This window comes from Sinocyclocheilus rhinocerous, unplaced genomic scaffold (genome assembly GCF_001515625.1).
Source record: "Sinocyclocheilus rhinocerous isolate Xijiao unplaced genomic scaffold, SAMN03320098_v1.1 scaffold1553, whole genome shotgun sequence".
In the NCBI taxonomy this organism is placed as follows: Eukaryota; Metazoa; Chordata; class Actinopteri; order Cypriniformes; family Cyprinidae; genus Sinocyclocheilus; species Sinocyclocheilus rhinocerous.
In genome coordinates, this window is record NW_015639764.1 from 558,034 (window position 1) to 579,414 (window position 21,381).

At 37.1% G+C, this 21,381-nt stretch overlaps 1 protein-coding gene and 1 long non-coding RNA gene across 2 annotated transcripts in view; one reads left to right on the forward strand and one right to left on the reverse strand.

The window, feature by feature from the left end:
- LOC107751640 (RNA binding protein fox-1 homolog 3-like) overlaps positions 1–21,381 on the reverse strand; it is an 80,690-nt gene that overhangs the window by 57,415 nt on the left and 1,894 nt on the right. The window lies entirely within an intron of this gene.
- Positions 18,091–20,479, forward strand: LOC107751641 (uncharacterized). The gene is made up of 3 exons (XR_001641281.1): positions 18,091–18,219; positions 19,629–19,634; positions 20,469–20,479. It is a non-coding gene; the product is annotated as an uncharacterized LOC107751641 (long non-coding RNA).

The window sequence follows — 21,381 nt, forward strand, 5'->3', positions numbered from 1 at the left end:
CGCGGCTTGTGTACTGCAAATACATAAGAGCTTCATCACTGTGTCTGTCACGCGACTCTGTTGTCCTTTCGGGCTTGAACTGATGGTAAAACTAATGACATTATTTACTGTCTTTACGTTTATTTTGAAAGATGAAGCTCGCGTTTATGGTAAGGGGCGTTACATTTCCGACGTGTGCTTGTGGTGTTCGGCCAATCACAATGCACTGGGTCAGCTGGCCAATCAGAGCAGGCTGCGCTTGTCAAAGGAGGGGGCTTTGTAGAAAACGAAGCGTTTGAGAGAGGTGGGGCATAGAGGACCTACAATAATGTACAGTATTTGAAAAATAATGTGTTTTTTGGACATTAAAGCATGTCAGCATATTCTGTTACACCAAATACACAAAATAATGATCTTTAAAATAGCATCATATGACCCCTTTAAGAAAATGACAGGCTTTGGTGTTTGTATGATAGTTCTTGCCAAAGATGAACTATTAATTTGAAACAGCCAATAATCTGGGGATTTAAGATAAGATGGAGGTTATCATACTTTGAGAATTTATGATGTGTGAGTTTTGTCTTAAGAACAATATCAAGAAAAGATAACATTAAGTATTTTTGAGAATACAAAATATTCTTAACTTTTTTCTTAAGTTAGAACATGAGACAATAACAGGTTATTTGATGTGATTATTAATTGATCTATGAAGATATTTAGGAAGTTTTTTTTAAAATAACAGTTACAAAGAATTGTATTCTTAAGACACAACTATTTATTCCGACAAAATATCATAATTACTTCCAAAAAATTAAACCTGCAATAACTTCACTATCATCATAAACAGAAATGGCACTTTATTGTTAGAATTATTCTGAAAGGGCCTATCCTACATAATCTCCTTTAGAAAGAAGTTAAGAATTGTCTTAAGAATCTTTGTAAGATAAATTCCAAGAAATTCATAAGAATGTTTCTAAGTGTAATTCTTTAAGCAGAATTCTTAAGAAAATTCTCTCAAATATTTTCTTGAGAATATTTTTTTCTTAGGGAAATATTCTAACACAGCCAGAAGAAAGTTAGAAAACAAGAAAACGTCAATTAAGAAGAATATTACATTGGAAACATTTAAACAACAATATTAGCCACAGATTCCACCAAAGATCCTAAAATAAACCTGCAGCAACTTTCATCATAGACAGAAATGACACTATATGCCATAAATATTCTGAAATGTTCTTATCCCACATGAATCTATCAGAGCTGGTGATCTCTCAGTATTACACTCGTTCAGTGTTAGTAATTAGAAGTGATGCTCTTCAAACGGTTCAATCACATCTCTCTGTGACATTTGCTGAAATCTGCGATTGATTTCATTCAACAGGGATCACCGTAGAATCCAGGCTGGCTTTAGACGGGAAAGACCGAAATGTCAAGGAGCAGGTGAGCATCTGATGACTTTCAGCAGAAACGGGAATGATTTCATGATGAAGTGCCAATTTAAGACTGATAGAGGACAAATCACGAAAACCAGCCTCTGTTTTATCATCCTCCCAGCTGCTGCTCGTGTTGTACAGAGTATTTTTTACTGACATGAGCACAAACTGACACCACAAATACATTTTATTAAATACTATAAATCTGTATGTGTGTGTGCATATGTATGCATTTGTATAATCGAACACAATTTTTCATTATAAATAACACCCACTATATTAACTGCATTGCATTGGAATTGGATCTCAGTCACACTGCTCTATGGATATCGGTCATCAGATTATATAAACCCACATTGGTGGACCACTAATTAGACAACAACCCGATCTATGGAGAGAGATATCAAACCTGCAGATGATCCATACATCACTGCTGAGGTGATAACAGTGTGTGTGTGTGTGTGTGTGTTCATAAGACATCAGTCGGAACGGCTCCTCCGGGAAAGACCCGGACACTCTTTTCCCTCCCAGCACAGCATGACTGTGTGAGAGTGGATGAGTCCGGCCCGTGTTAATAGCGCTCTAATGCATGTAATGAGAGCAGAGAGCATTCCTGAGCACATTACATCCACACTTACAGCACTTACAGCCTCAGACCATCACCAATCAATCCTGCCTTCATCTGCTGAGAACCAAACTTCCTCTCTAGTCTGAAAGAGCATTCACTGCAAGTGCAAAACACTTCAATAACAGTGTAAGTGAACTTCAGGGGAAAACTATCATAAAAACATATCAAATGAGTCCTTTAACAGCTGAGATCATCACCTGAAGCTCCCTGTATTTCTGAAACTCCACTAACCATCTCAAACAGGCCCTGTCTTGTCTTTTTCTCTCTTCTATTCCTCCCTCAGCCATAAACACCCGTAATGGACACAATGAGGCTCCTGGAGCAGGAGGAGGCACCTGGTCCCACTGACTCATGTGCTCAAACTATTGTATTCAGTAAGAATCAATCAGCGCTTCTCAGTGTAATTCGATTCTATTCACAAAGGAGCAGCGATTCAATCTGAAAATGGAAATGCCACTTCACTGGGAGGAGCGGTGAGGGAGCAAACAGCCGGTGTGAGAATGATGGAGTGACACCACCGACAAAACCGTCATAATCTTCACATGGGCCGCGAAACAAAACTTATGAGGATTTTAATGGCAAATGGCTTGATTGTTGATCATATCGCCCGTTCCCACTGTGATTGGTGGGATTCACATTCGGTCGCAGCTTCTGAAAATCTGCGCACAAATGGGATGTACTGCTGGTACAAAGACAGAAGAGCAGCTTGCTTGCTGTAAAAAATTAAAGTGCCCCTATTATGCCATTTTTACGGTTCCTAATATTGTTTTGGGAGTCTCCTACAATAGGATTACATGCATGCAAGGTCAAAAAACGCTTTAGTTTTCTCAAAATAGGCATTTAATATCACACAATTTTCCAGCGATTCTCAAACGATTCGTTCGAAGCAGTTCAAAGATTCAGTCTCTCTAAACCCTTCCTTTCCGTGAGCCTGCTCTGCTCTGATTGGTCAGATGGCCCAGTCTTTTGTGATTGGTCTACCGCGTACATCGCATTTTGGAAACTATACGCCTATTTCAATAGTTCTGTATTTTGAACGTTCTATAGAAAATATAAACATCTATTATTTATCATACTTACAGGCTGTGATTCAGTGAAGCAGCTGGTCCAAATAAACAGGATACTTACTGATCCATCTTTCAACAGCAAGCGTTTCGTGAATCCTGCGTTGAACTCCCCGAGATTAGAGAAGCAGTCAGTAGAATGACGTGTTTGTGGGCGGGGTCAAGTTGTTCGTGGCCGGCCAATGCAGAACATAGGTGCGCATTATGCAAATGTGTTACCCCGTGACGTGTAGCCAGGAGGCAAAAGAGACTATTATCATTACTAAAAAATGTTATGAAAAATAAAACTAGCAGTGGACAAATATTAGTGAGTAAAAGTGAGAATTTATATATATATATATATATATGTGTGTGTGTGTGTGTGTGCTTATTGTTAGGGAATTAAAAAAAAAAAAAAAAAAATATATATATTGCATGACTTTGGAAGTACAATTAAGTTATTTGTTAAAAATGCAAACAAAAAACTATGCATGCATTCAAATATGAACTCAAAAATATTATGTAATATAGCTTAAATTTGTGTTTGTTCCTTACTCTTAGTATTTGGTCTTATTTTCCATGCACAATATCAAATAAATAAAAAAGTAATAACAAAAAACAAGATACATTTCCTTGAGAAGCAAGATTGCATATTACATTTTGTTTTCATAAATTGTGTATTTTGTCTTACTACACTCACATTCTTTATTTGTTTTTAAACAAATGGAGAAAAAAAATCTGTCAGTGCCAGAAGACAAAACACACTTATATTCACTAATATCTTAGGCAGAGTTGCTTCTCAAGTAGATTTATCTTGTTTTAAGGATATTGAGACGTGTTGACTGGAAAACATGTAAAAAAAAGATCAATTAAAACTCATTGTGAAGTCATTTTTTGCAGTGTGTGGAGGCAGGTAACACGAGCATCTGAATCACACCGATATGATTCCAGACAAAAACTGAGCCGTGAGCGGAAGTCGAGACACTGTGGTCTGGAGTAAACCACTTAACTTCACATTATCTGCCTGTGCATCACATTATATTAACAAAACCTGATAAAACAGCACCTAAACTGATGTTGTCCACATACAAGTACACCGCGTAATACTAAAAACAACCATTTTGTTTCATAAATGTGGACGCTGATGAGATAAAGCAATGCATCTGGAAATAAATATCACACCGCATCCATATTTTACGCAACAGCTTAAGTTTCACCTAAAAAAAAAAAATATATATATATATATATATATATTTTGCTCTTTAAAGATGAGTAAATCTATCAGTAGCATCAGCACAAAGGAGTTGCTTATTACCCACGGTTAATTAGCCAACGGTCAAATCTAGACTCAGCTATTGAATCAGATGACTGTTTGTGAAAGATGTTTGTCCAGGTTTATTTTTATCTGCGGTGACCTGCAGATGCTTGTCTGCGCCGGTGACGTGTGATCAAAGCACGGCCGTCCCAAACGGAGAAACTCGCATCTCTCCATCCGCCACAGAAGGAATAATTACGGCAGCGCTGTATGACGGCACGAGCTACAACACAGACGCCGAGAGCCAGGAGAAGAAAAGAAAAGGGCAGCGGCCTGGTGAAGTAATTAACCAGCGCCGCTCGCCTCACATGGCACAGTCCATTATGTTCACGTCGGGCCACAGGGAGCCGCGGACACACAAACCTCACAGATTAGAAGCAACACTTTCTCTTCCGTTTGCAATCAACAATACGGCGAAAGCAGCAGCTATTGATCCATAACACACACACACACACAGGCTCAGTTTCTGAGGGGAAAACAGCAGTAAATCACTGTGAGTGGATACAAATCACAGCAGGAAGGTCTGGATGGGCTCATCGACATTTAATAACACTGTTTGCGGCCATATGGTATTGATATTCCTCAAACATTCTGGTCAGAGTTTGTTTTAAATGCCAAATGCAAACTAACTAATGCGATTGGTTTAAAGGTGGGGTAAGATATTTCTGGTAGCCAATGTTGACATTTGAAATCACCAAAACAAACACGCCCCTACCCCAAAAGGGTCTCGCCAGGCCAAAATATGAGTACACGATCCACAATAACGCATCCTCCAGTGAAAAAGTCCATTTCCCGTTGTCTCTCACATCAAAATACACCCACATTTTTGTTTAGAGCTGTTTCCACTCCTAATACAGATCTTTTTCACTGGAGACAGCAATATTATAGACTCATATTTTAGCCAAAAACAATGGTTGAAAACATGTTAATGATGGAAACATGCGCTTTTTGCTTCACAGTAGGTTTACTAATGGACTGGAGTGGTGTGGATCACTATTGTGATGTTTTTATCAGCTGTTTGGACTCTCATTCTGACGGCACCCATTCACTGCAGTTATCAGTGATTTTCATTTTTGGCTGAACTATGCCTTTAAAAAAAAAAAAAAAACAGTCCGGTTGCGGGTTGTAGGTTCTCTTCAGTTTTTCCAGTGCAACTTGCATCCGTTTTAGCTTTAAAATTAATGAATAAAAATGAATAAATTATAAATATTATAAATATTTCAAAGTTAACATTCCTCATTTTGTGCAAACATGCACACAGAGTCAGACTAAAAAGCATTGTGAACCTGAGCTAATTTGTTAGTCTGCTAACCATGAGAAACCCATTAAATCAATGGTGAATGGGTTTAAAAAGGGTTATAAAGTGTGTGTGTTTTTTACTGCATATATCTACCTAAAGCAACATGCATGAAAACTAATATAACATGAGGTGACATCATGAAATATAGAGAAACATTCAGCGCTGGTTGGTTGTGTGCTTGAATAGTGCCATTGCAGTTAAAATAAAGCATTGCATTACTGTGAGACAATAAAAGATAAAAGAGTTTGAGCTGATATGAAACACTGTCAATATTACATGCGCGCTCTTTGATCAGCGTGTTCATACTGAGCTCAAACAGACTGAGTGAGCAGGAGGAGAGGACGAACAGTCAAACTGAGAACATTTGTACGGATGAACGCTGTATGAAATATTCATTCACTAAGTGCTGCTGGATTGTGCCCTGTGAGAGCGCCATGTGCTGCTCGGGTCATGAAGGGAGGAGCTCGACATCACTCAAAACACACGGACAGATGCTTAACGCAGACATATGGTCCGTCTATCATCATCTGTGACAGATTTGATCACATTTCTGAGTGAAAACCCATGCATAAGAGAACACCACAATGTTTATTGTAATAAAACCACATTTGTAAATATGATATTCTAACTTTAACAGAAAATGCATAAAAATAAATACGGTATGTAAAAGGCTTTATGCTTTAAAAGCTGATCAGATGTTGATAATTTATATACACTACCATTCAAAAGCTTGGGGTTGGTAAGATCTTTTAATGTTTTTGAAAGAAGACTCTTCTGCTTACCAAGGCTGCATTTACTTCATTAAAAATACAGTAAAACAGTAAAATTGTGAAATATTATTACCATTTCAAATAACTGTTTTCTGTTTATATACATTGTAAAATGTAATTAATTCCTGTGATCAAAGCTGAAATTTCAGCATCATTACTCCAGTCTTCAGTGTCACATGATCCTTCAGAAATCATTCTAATATGCTGATTTGCTGCTCAAGAAACATTTCTGATTACCATCAATGTTGAAAACAGTTGTGCTCGAAATCATTCTAATATGCTGATTTGCTGCTCAAGAAACATTTCTGATTACCATCAATGTTGAAAACAGTTGTGCTGCTTCACATTTTTTGTGGAAACCGTGATACAGGACTAGAGCCCGACCGATATATTGTTTTGCCGATATTATCGGCCGATATGAGCCTGTTGCCGATATATCGGTATCGGCGAATATGCCGCCGATATGCCTCCGATATGAAAATTTTTTTACAGAACATATAACGCAGATAAATGCTTGAAATGGTGTTAATTACTTAGTTTGTCCAGCAGCGAGTGCTCCATTGTTTGCTACTGGCGACCTGGATGAAACACTTTTGAAGCTTAAGTCTATGGAAAACCATTGAAACTTTGAACGGCCATATCTCCGTAATGGCGAGGCGAATCCGCACCAAATTCGGGGGATCCCTTCAGCTCGAGGAACCCTCTCGAACGCGAATCGAGTATCGAGTGTATGTCTAGAGACCCGTTTTCGAATGAGACCACCCCGCGTCGATAGCCCCCGGGGTTTGGGAGTTACGGGTGGTTAAATTCGCGGTCCGGCACCGACCGATCCAGGGGGGCTACCGACGCGCGGAGGGGGGCGTTCGAGAGGGCTCCTTGAGCTGAAGGGATCCCCCGAATTTCCCCGTTCGCAAGATAGTTACACCAGTCAACACTTTCACTTCACTAAGGACTTTTTCAGGCAGCAGCATTCAAGCGTTGTCTTATTCGACCGTAAGTGCCCCGCGAAGTGGACTTCACATGATATTCCGCCATGATTCCAGTTCCAAGGGAACGTACACGTTACATTCAAAGGGCATTAAAGTGCACGAGACGTGAATTTATATTGTATTTATTTACAGAGGTATATTATGTCACACTTCACACTTCTCTAGTAAGTTTCGTCTGTGTGTGAAGACAGTAGCGCAAATCCGTGAATGAATGTTCCGAAGTGAAATAAACTTAAACGGAATAAAGTTGAATGGAATTGAATTGAATTAAAGTTGAATAAACTTCAACTTTACTGTTCAGTGCACTGATGTCAGACTCATTTTGGATAATAAAGTTTATTGTTAAATTGTTAAATGCCCTGCCTCCATTACGTATCTCTGTCATGTAATTATATCACCACATTTGAGTGATCATTGCAAAAAATGTGTTTATGTATATATATTCTGTTTATGTATATACTGTATTCTATATATAGTACCAGTCAAATGTGTGGACACACGAATGGGAAAGTGTCCAAACTTTTGACTGGCACTGTACTATAATATACACAAAGAATATCGGTCGATATATCGATGTCGGCCTTTTTTTACTCCCTAATATCGGTATCGGTCCCGAAAAACCCATATCGGTCGGGCTCTATACAGGACCTTTTTCAGGATCTTCTAATGAACAGAAAGTTCAAAATAACTTTTCTTTGAAATAGAAACGTTTTATAATTTAATACGTTAAATATCTTTACTGTCACTTTTGATCAATTTAATGCGTCCTTGCCAAATAAAAGTATTAATTTAATTTAAAACTGACTCGAATCTAAATGAGGTCTAATAATGCAGCAGCGATCAGTTAATATTGTAAAAAATACGCTTTATTGTGTAAATGAGAACTACATCACTGAATTAGAGATGAAAACATGAGTTCAGGAGCACAGAGACACAGCGTTCCTGCTCTGGAATCCAGCTCCCGCTTTTCCCGAAACACACAGATCAGACAGCAGAGGGTATTATACTGAAACACGAAGCAGGTCCTTAAATGACACCCGACTCGACCCCAACAGGGCTGTTAAAGTCTGAGACACTTACAGTCTGATCAAATATGAAGGAGAGTGTGTGTGTGTGCAAAACGTCTACTTCAGACATGACACTTTTCTCCAGCATTTGATGAATTAGAAACAGCTCAAAAATACGCAAACATCTGTAGCATAATGTTAATTTTGCAAGCAAACAGCGCTGAGTTTTGTGAGTAAGACACAATAAGCGTAATTTACATATAAAGTGGCACATCTGATTAATGAATGTCCTCCAAAATATTCATAATTATAATGAATTAAAATTTTCATGAATTACACCTGAAGTTATCCATTTAAAAACTGACTTGACAACCAGCGAGTTTATGACAAACCTTTCGTAGGAAGGGAGAAAAATCACAAATGAGATCTCCTGAAGTCACAGATGTTTCTTCTAGGCCTGCAGTGAGACTAAATGAAGAGCAAATGGAGACTTAATCTTCAGTCTCCTGCTTCTGAGATGTTTCTCCTGAGAAAAAGACTCCCAGAATCTCACGTCTCTTCTCTAGATTTGTCAGGATTCCAAAGTCAGACATCAAAAGACAGACACTCATTTTAAACCCATAGCTCTGGCTTTGTCTCCAAGTGAATTTCAGGAGAAACACCTGAGACAATGTTAATACTAAAAATGAACCAAAAGCTCCAGTAAGTCATGAGAGTTATGAAAGAGCAAGCTCTAAGTAACAACACTTTCCTAAAGCTCACTGATGTCTCAAATGTTTCTCCAAGACATCAACGAGATCGAATGGAGTGCAAATGGGCTCACCAGAGCAATGCCTCAAACTGTGCTTAGTCTAGATCTCAATATGAACTCAAACGATCCGAGCTGCTCTTCACATTTATTTTATAGCTCTATAGTTCTACATTTACGAATGTAAATGCAGAAACATCTGAGACAAAGATAAATAGAGTGCAAATGGAGTCACCAGATCTCATTTAGAGTTTAAAAAGAGATCTAAACAATGTCTCAAGACTACAATCAAGGGTCAGAAATCTCAATATGAACTCAAACTTTTCTCATCTACATGTTTATTTTGTAGCTCTATACTCTGGATGACACATTTGTGTCAGTCTTTATTTCTCAAGGAATTATAGGAGAAACGTCTGAGACAACGTTGATACTAAAAGGAAAGCAAAAGCTCCAGTAAGACTCCTGAGCAATAGAACTGTCTGTTCTCACAGAAGTGGACATGAGAAACACCCATTACTGACCTCTGAGACCATCATCACACAGTACGGTCACTAATTCACGCCCTGTTGTCACACACACACACACACACACACACACTCCACTGATCCCAGCGGGAAGTTGCTTTCATTTGCAATTCAGCTCACAGCAAGAGGAGCTACAGATCAATAGAGCAGCAATTATGAGCAACACGAGACAAGAGCAGCTGATACACACCATCATCACCATCATCATCATCACACACACACACAACAATAGCAGAGAGACACGGTTAATAATCCACATCACACTGAAAACAACTGGAGTCACCGCTCACAGCTTCACATGTGACACACAAACACGACTTTAGAAAGCGAGTGAGTTAAAGGTAGGGTATGTAATTTTTCAAAAACACTTTAGAAAACTGATTCGGGCCGAATAGCAAAACAAACTTGTAGCCAATCAGCAACGCTGAAGTCTGCGCTCATTTAGAGCGATTCCTAACATGTTTTGAGCAGAAGTGATCTGCTGTCTTCTGTCAGACCTACAGGCCACAATCAGACGATGCTTTCCACAAGCCCTGAGATCCAATAAATCGTCGTATTCCAGCAGCTGCTGTGACTGAATCTGTGTGATTTGAGCGGGACGCCTCATTACACACCACACACAACAGACAGAGAAACACACTACTGAATACCTGAGTGTGATTCAGCCTTGTGCACCATTCAGAACTGAATCAAGGCCGGTTCTTGACAGCTATAGAAGGGTGGGCTGGCAGATATCTTGGGTGGGCATTTTTTCTGTTGCAGGTCGGGGGGGAGGTGGTTGGTTTGCAAGGGGAAAAAGTCTAGATATTTATACTGTAGATATTGCTATATTAACTATATTAACTATAGGCTGCTATATGTACACTGGAAAAAAAAAACTTGAATATCATGCACTTTCACAAATTAAACTTTTTTTCTTTATTGAATAATAATAATAATAAAAAAGCTCTTTGTTCTCTTTCTCTGTATCATTGTTTCTACACTGGTGATTTTTTCAACTAACGTTTTTATTTATACCAAACAAGACCATAATCATACCTAGAACATTAGGGGGGCTATTGTTTTGAGGAAAATATTAAAATAATATATAAAAAATAAAAAATATTAATCTGGTGTTATTTTATGATTGTTTGGGCAGTCTCAAGCTATAGCTTAAACTTCTCAAAATACAGTAACAGTCCGCTTCAGATTAGTTTTAAAATTAACTATTAACGTATTAATTAACGTAATGTAAAAAATTTACGTAATCTTTATCTAATTCTGATTGGGTGGGCAAGACAGTCATTTGGGTGGGCTCAGCCCACCTCTGCCCATGCCTGGAGCCGGCCCTGAACTGAATTAAGAATGCTTTTTAAATTCCATTTAACTCAATTTGAACTGAGGGATAAAGGCAGGATTTTAATACTTTTTTTTAATTAAAATGCACTGAATTACAAATAAATTCATTTTTAGTACTGATAACCAAAAAACATGGCCATACACACTACTGATGGAATATTTACAGAAACATTAGTTGATATAAATAATCAAAACATATTAAAAATGTTTGAAATGCCACCGACAGAAAATTGTATTCCAATTTACCAAAGGTGACAGTAAAGATTTCAAATAAATGTTGTTCTTTTGAACTTTCTATTCATCAAAGAATCCTGGAAAATAAAATGTATCATGGTTTCGACAAAAATATGAAGCAGCACAACCGTTTTCAACATTGATAATAATCTGAAATGTTTCATATTATACTGATTTCTGAAGATCATGTGACACTGAAGACTGGAGGAATGATGCTGAAAATTCAGCTTTGATCACAGGAATAAATCACATTTTACAAAATATTCACATAGAACACAGTTCTTTTGAATTGCAATAATATTTCACAGTTTTTACTGTATTTTTGAACACAAATGCAGCCCTGGTGAGTATAAAAGACTTCTTTCAAAAACATGGAGTTGATCCTGAACTCATGAATTGTGTTTGATTTCTGTGAGATCAGACGCTCTGAAAGTCTTGAGTGCGTTACAGTCCATCGGGTTTCTCCAGATGATCAAAATACACCCACCACAGCAAGCCCCTCACACGAAGTGAAGTGGACTGAATGATTCAGAGTGCAAACCTGTGACCCGTTAGGCTCCTCCTCCGGCAAACTAATTATCCCCAGCACTGACTGATTCATTTAGACCTCAGGAATAATAATCGAAACATACCACTGTCCAATTAGCATCTGGAAATTAGCTTTAAGGTTACACACACAGGAACTTGTTTTCCTCCACCGCCAGGAATTAGCATCAATATTTATTTTTCTCCTCTCATTTCAACTCATGATCATTTACATGCTAATTGCTGCAATTTGCATAGAGCTAAAGCAACTACCTGCCGAAGCCACACACACGGAGAACAACCAAGACTAGCGCTAGTAACTTTACTACAGCCTTCAGTAGCACAACAGCAGTTACTGTATTTTAGTTCCTCTCACTCTAAATAAAAAAAAAAAAATCTAAATCCTTTAAATTTAACAGCATTTAGAACAGAACAGGACTGGGAAAAAAAAGTGTAAAACAAGCAAATTATAGTGCCATTCATTACTAGAATGTGGGAAATATATAAATAAAAAGTGTGGAGTGCATTTAACAAGAACATACTATTGCTTAATATGTCAAATTTTCACATTTACACATTAAAAAAGGATGTTTTTCTGAGTTTATATTTCACATATTCTGTATTTTTTTCTTGCAGTTCAGACTTTTTGTTTTTGTTTTCTTACAAACTCAGAATTGTGAGATTCTGAGGAAAAAGTCAAAAGCAAAATATAATTTTTCCATAAAAAGCAAAAATCTGAATTGTGAGATATAAACTCAGAATTGCATGAAAAAACTCAGAATTACGGGATATAGACTCGGAATTGCAAGAAAAAAGTCAGAATTCTAACTTTTTCCTCTCATAATTATGACTTTTCTTTCAGAATTTTGAGAAAAAAGTCAGAATTGTATAATAAAAAGTCACAATTACCTTTTTATCTTTATTTTTTTTATCCCGTGGTGGAATACGCTTCCCTAACAAGTTCAAGTGAATCAATTTAGTGATTAAAAAATAAATAAATAAATAAATAAATAACACCAATTTAGGCCGCAGTGCAGTATTTGACATCAGCATGTTGTATTTGCTGAAGTGCTTTGGTTGAATCACTCTGATCTCAGTCGGGACAGCAGCTTTAATCTGAAGTGCATGAAAACCAGACTGAAGGACTGACGCATGCTCGTTCTGTTGTGTGTCAATCATTCAGACAACATAGTATTCACCACACTGAGCCGACTGGACATCTATCCCTCACAGACCCGCTCTCATTCACATCAAATTAAAATTAACATCTACCCGCACAAAGATGGCCATTGATTTTGTCCTGTTAAATACTGCTCTGATTGAAAATAAAACCCAATTGCATCACGTGATAGCTATACGTTTAAAAAGACACTGCTCCTTTTAATAGTTTCAGTGTCATTTTTCAAGAGAACAGCTCGACTAGTTGAACGACTTTAAATCAGCAGAAGATTCTAGTTTGACTTGCTACAGTTTCAAAGTAAAGTGGACTCGACCCAAAGCCTTTTGTTGTGTCGACGCATCACTTCCTGTGAGCGCAGTTCAGCTGAGCCGGCAGACGAGCGAGACACTGACGTGACACTCAGAGAAAGAGACAAGAGCGGCCCGTACTAAACTCAATAACCGGCTCTCGATAATCTAGTTAAACTGTGGATCGGCTCCAAATCCTAGTGAGTTGCTTTAACTAGATCTCAGTGCAGGAGGATTTATTCTGTGCCGACTGGAACTCACTAATTCCATCATGACTTTAGACCAGCGGAAGCATCGCTGTGCCACGCTCGATGATTCTTATATCAGAAGCTGATTGCTGTGACTATTATTAATTAATAACATGTTATATATCATTCATATAATATTTAATACATTATTTATTCACAAAAAATTTAATATTAATAACTAACACAAACATATAATATTAAATAATATATTTAATAATTTTATTAATTTTTAGTAAATAATTTATTGATAATACATTATAAATATATATATATATATATATATATATATATGTCTGTCATATTTAAACAATAAGTTTACAATTTGACTACAATTTCAATGTGGTTAAACCCTGGAGTTTTAATTTTCACATAAAATAATTAAAATATAATATAATAAAAACATTAGATTTGAAGCTATGTAAGTAATATATAAATAAAATAAACAATACAACAGTATAAATAATTGTAAAAAAAATTACAATTTAAAATGACTTAACACTAAAATTGTATAAACAATAATACAAATAAATTAATAAATAAAATACTACAAATAATAATACATTATATAACATATAACCTTAAAAATGTATTAACAATACAAATATATTATTAAAAGATGAAATAACCAAAAATAAACTAAACAATAAAATATTATACACCATAATAAAACAAAACAAAACAAAACATAACTAAACAAAAAAATAAACAATAAATAGTCAAATATTAATAAATAATAAAATAATATTAACAATATCAAACATAATACCAAACAAAAAATATTATAAACAACAATAATAATTAAAAATAAAAATTAATAAACAAAAAAGAACTACAAAAAGGACTACATGTTTTATTGTACAAGATTGAACATTAACCCAAATCCCTTTAAAAAGACCCAAACTCAGATGCTCAGATTGTGATTCGCTTACAATGTACATTAAAGAGACATTTGTTGCACTATGACCATATTATCACATCTCTGTGAGTGTATATTTCCAATAAATCAACTGTTTGTCATCAAGTCATGCACCGCATTGTCCTTTATATCAACTATTTCACATTTATCGGATCCTTAACAGCACATAAAAACAATAAAAAAAGTGGCTTTGCTGGCCGTAAATGCAGGGAATCCATGATAAATCCAACGATAAATCGTTTTTTTTATGAGCCCAAAAATTCAAATGCAGTATTTTTGAAAAATGCCCATCCCTAAACCAGAGCCTCTCTTCCTGTGAAAGTGGGCGGTTCTTAGTCAGTGTGGACTCAATCCGGAGGAACAGATGTCGATGTGAGTTTGTTGAATCAGAGATTTGAGAGTGAATGATGGTTCTTTAGCAGCAGAGTAAAGGATGAGCGTTTAAAGACATCTGATGGAAATGAAATTAAACTCCAGCACGCAAGACAAGATGATTACGCTATCATTAATAAAGCGGGCGAAGGGCCCGAGGAGGTGAAGACTGATCCGGCATCTCATAGATGATCACACGCGTCTCACGGCTGTCCATCATTTCGTTATTCAGCCCTAAACTGTCCAAAGAGATGAAAAATCCAGTGAGAGACAGACACTCTTCAGAAGTGCTGATCATCTGCCTGTAAAATCTGACCTGTAAAGAGACGTTTCTGCTCAAGAAACCGTTCTCAATATCAGAATGTCTTTCTGACAGACAGAAAATCTGGTTGGATACATAACTCTTCACACATCACTGCTGTACATTCTGCAGGACTCCGCTGGAAAAACATTCAGCTCCATTCAGCTCTAAATTTAAGCTCTAAAAAGTCAATTAACTTAATTTATTTTATTATTATTTATTAATTTGCTCATTTTACTTATTTCACTTATAAAAGTTAAATAAGTAAAACAAAAAGTAAAATGAATAAGTAAATATATATGACTATTTATTTTACTTTTTGGTTATTTATTTTTATTTTTATTTGTTTTACTTGTTTATTACTTTTAATTTGTTTACGTATTTTACATTGTTTTGTTATTATTTATTAATTTTGACTTATTTAATGATAAAAAAGTAAAATATGTAAATAAATCTAAATTACTCTATATTTATATGACAATATTTATATTACTTTTATATTTATTATTTATTTACTTATTTTACATTATTTTATTGTTATATATTAATTTACTTATTTTACTTTTTATTTTTATTTATACGTGAAATAAGTAAATGAAGAGTAAAAAAGTACATACATTTATATTATTTTACTTTTTATTCACTTTTATTTGTATGTTTATTTGTTTATTTACCCATTTTACTTATTAATTGTATTACTTTCTATTGATAAGTAAAATAAACAAAAAGTAAAATAAGTGAATTTAGTTTTATTTAACTTACACTATTTTATTTAATTTTATGATTATTTATTGATTTGCTTATTTTACTTCTTTATATTCTTTATTTTTTTTAACTTTTTATTTATCAGTAAAAAAGTAAACAAATAAAAAGTAAAATTTAAATATTTATATTTATATTATGTAAATAAATGTATTATACTTTTTAACATTATTTACTTATACATATACTTATACTTGCAATTCACACACACACACACACATATATATTTACATTTACATTTAGTCATTTAGCAGATGCGACTTACAAATCAGGACAATAAAAACAGTCAAAACTAACAAAAGAGCAACAATATATATGTGCAAATGACAAGTCTCGGTTAGCCTAATGCAGTACACGTAGCAAGGTGTATATACTGTAGTATATACTATACTATAGACCTGCCAAGAGAGCATTGCAATACTCCAGCCTGGATAGAACAAGAGCTTGAACAAGGAGTTGTGTTGCATGTTCTGAAATAAAAGGCCTGATCTTCCTAATGTTGTATAAAGCAAATTTGCAGGACCGGGCAGTTTTAGCAATGTGGTCTGAGAAATTCAGCTTATCATCAATCACAACTGGGTGAGAGTGAGCGTATAGGTTATGTCGAAAAGTGACATGTGTAGGGGTATGTGTTGTGTCAGGAACCATGTTGAGGATTAAGAGTGAGGAGGAAGTGATCCGAGGTGTGCAGTGGAGTACCCAGCACATGATCAGTGGAGCAGTGTCGTCTGTAAATAAGGTCCAGTTGGTTGCCTGATTTGTGAGTAGCCGTAGTTAACACTCGCTTGAGATCAAAAGAGGCAAGCAGAGTGTGGAAGTCATATATACATATACATATAATATACATATACATTTTATACATATATACAGTATATAATGGATGGATGTAGTCAAAAGTCTGACTACAAAAGACTAGTAAACAGTGACTGTGAATGAACAGCATTTGATAGTGAATATAAACTGAAGGAAACAACTCTATGTAAACACACACACAGACGCCTGTGAGATTGGATTTCACCCTTGAAATGTAAGCGCATCAGAAGAACCTGCTGCAACAGCTCCTGATTTACACAGAGCTTTTCTAGCTGCTCGTGACACACACACACACACACACACACACACACACACACACAGAGTTAATTAGAGCAGCCGCTACGGTAATCAGCAGACAGAAAGAGGGAGAAAAGGCTGTAAGAGTGTGGAGGAATTTATTACACTTTATTACTGAGTGAGAGAGAGTATTACACTGACATACACACACTTTACAGCGAAGAAACGGCTGTGCAGATAAATTAGGCCTTTGTGTTAAACAATAGCAGCCTGTAAGAGGATTTACTATGACCAACAAAAGCAGCCTGGATCAAATCGAGCTGCAATAGATTTATGATGCATAGATATATGAGCACAAAATCAATGATGCTCATTTACTTACATTTAATTAGTCATCAAGAAGAGTATCCAAGCTTATGTATTCATTTATTATGTGCCACTATGTTTATACTGTACACTACCATCCAAAGAACAGACGATCACTCATCTGGTGTCTGTCAGATTTGTTAAAGTTTTTGAAAGAAACCTCTTTTGATCACCAAAGCTGCATTTATTTGATCAAAAATACAGTAAAAACTGAACAAAATGTGAAATATTTTTACATTTAAAATAACTGTTTTCTATGTGAATATAGTGTAAAATGTAATTTATTGCTGTGATCAAAGCTGAATTGTCAGCATCATTACTCCAGTCTTCAGTGTCACATGACCCTTCAGAAATCAGTATAATATGGTGATTTGCTGCTCAACACACATTTCTAATTATTATCAATATTGAAAACTGTTGTGCCGCTTCATATTTTTGTGGAAAACGTGATACATTTTATTTTCCAGGATTCACAGATACATTTTACATTGTTACTGTCACGGTTCATGGGTTCACTGACTCATTTTCGCTCTGTATGTATATGTGTGTGTGAGTGGGTGTGTCGGTGATTGCTGCTGATTGTTGATCTGCGCCAGCTGTAGCTCATCAGCTCAGCTATATAACACCTGTGCTATCCGTCCTGTGTTGTCAGATCGTTTGGTGTTCCTGCTGTGTTCAGTTCTCTGTTCCTGTCTGTCGTCTCATTGGAGTTCGGTTCCAGGATTCGCCCCCAAGGATCGGATGTTCTCGGGATATCCACGGGTGCCCGTTTGCGTCCCTGCGCTACCAAGAGTGACTATATCCTGCACATGCCTTGTTTGACTCTTGCCTTTGGTCTGGTTGGGACCTTTTCCTAATAAACTGTTATATTTCACATTCGCAATTGAATCCTCCTTTTGTACCCGTGACACATTTAACACTCCTGCAATGACATTATAATAAATACAGACATTTTGTTTCTAATTTAACTGTATAAACCAAAAATTTAAAAATCTGCTGTAAATGTGCTCACTCTCAGGTCATCCCAGATCAGGATGAGTTTGTATCTTCATCAGGTTTGTAGAAATGTAGCATTGCATCAGTGTCTCAGCAATGGATGCTCTGCAGTGAATGGGTGCCGTCAGAAGTGTATGCTGGTGAGCCCAATCTTTGTAGAGCGTTCTTAACTAAATGCTCCATGTTCTTTTCTCTGCAACCTTTGACTTTTTCTACCGAACAGTCCAAGGTGGCTTTAGTTTTGACATTGCTGTCGGGACGGGCAGCTCTGTGGGGAACGGCGGTGTGGGAGAACCAACATCCTTGCTGCTCTTCGTTCCACAATCTCGCGGAGGAGATGAGACGGGTGTTTGATCGCGCGGTAGCGGGTCGCGAGGCGGCACGCATGTTAGCCGATCTACGGCAGGAAAACAGACCCGTCTCGGATTATTCCATTGAGTTCCGGACACTGGCAGCTGAGTGCAAGTGGAACAAGGAGGCGCAGTGGGACATGTTCCTGCATGGGTTGGCTGACCGGATTCAGAAGGAGATTTTTACGATGGAATTACCCACTGATCTTGATGGACTCATCGAATTAGCTCTTCGGGTAGATGCCCGTCTACATCAACGTGATCAGCGAGGACGCCGCCAGCTGGCGTCGGAACTTCCTGAGTATTCCACTACCAGTTCCTGTAATACGGTCAGTCACACCTCGGATTTTGAACCCATGCAGGTGGGAAGAGCTCGGCTTTCCCGGGAGGAGAGAGACCGTCGGAGAGCAAGGGGACTGTGTTTGTACTGCGGCGCTGCGGGTCACTTCCTGGCTGACTGTCAGGTAAAAGGTCAAGCCCGGCAGTAGAGCTGAGGTTACTGTCGGGTGGATTGTCCCTGGGAAAATCCTCGTCCTCAACTCTCCTCCCGGTAAGACTGCAATGGGCAGCCGGAATCCACAACTGCCAGGCCCTGCTGGATTCCGGAGCTGAAGGTAACTTTATGGACTAACTGAACTTTTTTCCATGCATACTTTACTTTTCATGATCATTTCCACAATTCTTACGATCCTTAGAATTAAACCGTCTGTTTGTGCTACTGTACCTTTAAGACGCACACGTATGTAAAACATGATATGAGTCAATCAGTGCTAAATGAGTTTTACCATGTTTTACTCTCATGATTAGCTGTTCTGCTGAAAGATACACTTACTTCAAAAGATCAAGAAAAACATATGATGAAATAATTGCCAAGTGCCTTATAAGTGGCAGACAAAACTATTTAATCAAATCCTTCCTGTTCTTTCTTTCTCTTTAGACAGTATTTCAATACTCTCATCATCTCCAGATGACAGTCATTGGGCGTGAAGGACTCTCATGGGTCACGGGGTCAATAATGTCCTCCAGAGACATGAGCATTCGAGCGACGTGAGTCTCTACAGAGACTCCGAGACTATTCTCTTCAGTGTCTTGTGAAGTGAAAAGCTGTGTGTTTGTAAGAAACAAATCAATCATTAAGACGTTTTTAACTTCAAACCACTGCTTCTGGCTAAAATACAAGTCCATAATCCATAATAACGCTTCATCCAGTGAAAAACTCCATCTCCTGTTGTCCTCTCACATCAAAATCCACCAACATATTTGTTTAGAGCGGTTACATTGAAGTTCAACTCCTGAAATCATGCTGTTCATGTCACTCCACCACATACTCTCCTCTCAAACTGTTCTGCACACAATATCATTTGTACTAAATCTGAAAAAACAAGCATGTTCACTCGTGCTCTCAGCCTGACATACGGAGAGAGAGAGAGAGAGGCTAAAATCTCTCTCGAGCCCGGTTTCGTTTGAGTCAGTCAGCGGTGCACAACCACACAGACTGAAGATACACTGATGGAGTTCAACAGCAGTGTCTCTCTAACCAGACGCACTGACCACCGGCATGACACAAGCATCCATTGGTGAGCAGGTGATGAAATGATAAATAAATAAATAAATATTGATTCAAATAATCTAATTTATTTACATATGTTGATGTAATAAATAAATAAATAAATAAATAAATAATATGAATAAAACATTTATTCATCTACACCTGCAATAAACAAACAAACAACCGTTTTATTATTTCATTATATTATATTTTAATCATGGCCTTAGTAATGCCGGCTGATGTGGTCACCACTCAAAGGTTTGACTCACTTCATGTGAGTTTCTTGTCATGTTAAACACTAAAACAACGGCTCTTCTCCACAACCAGCAAAGTCTCACTACTTTTGCAATAATTGATCACTTAACAAAGCAAAAACACAGAAAAAGGCAACATCAGATTTCTCAAATCCTCCTCAACAGGCTGTTCCTGTAATGCAAGACTTGAGTTTAACACACTGCGAGCTTTACCTTCTTCAAAACACACACTTCACCAGCTGTCTGAAACGATTCAGTCCAACACGAAACAAACAAACAGCAGTTCACAGCACTGGATCTGTCTCCTTTAATTCTCACATCTGTGTTTCTCATTCTCCCCGTCTGAGTCGCCTCACATTCGTGAACCCTATCAATAATTCAGTGCTACATACTGCAGCAAACCGGGTCGCGTGCTTGAATATGGAATCAATTAAGTGCACAAACACATGGCCTCATGAATAATGTCTGCTGCTCTCCGGAGGATCGTTTGCCCTGGATTCTTCACAGGGCGACTTGACGCAACCCCACCATGTGCCACGCGTGTGTGTGTGTGTGGACAGATGGGGGAGGAGACGTGTCTCCTGCTGTCTCACAGTGATTTAAAAGCAGGAGGAAAGCACTCATCTCATTTATCGCTCTCTGGTGTCTCACTGCTGCATCACTCGCATACATGCACCACGACTAAAGATGCACTACATGTCGGCTAATATTGAGAATTATTTTAATGTTATGACTGGTAAACAAATGGTTTTGCATATTTTTTTTTAAAACATTGTTCATACTAAAGCTCAAATCTATAATTTTACACATAAAAACAAACATTATAAAGTACAACAAAATGACTTTAGTACTTAAGAGTCCTAGTAAAAAAAAAAAAAGTAAAAGTAAGTATGTGTGTGTGTGTGTGTATGTATATA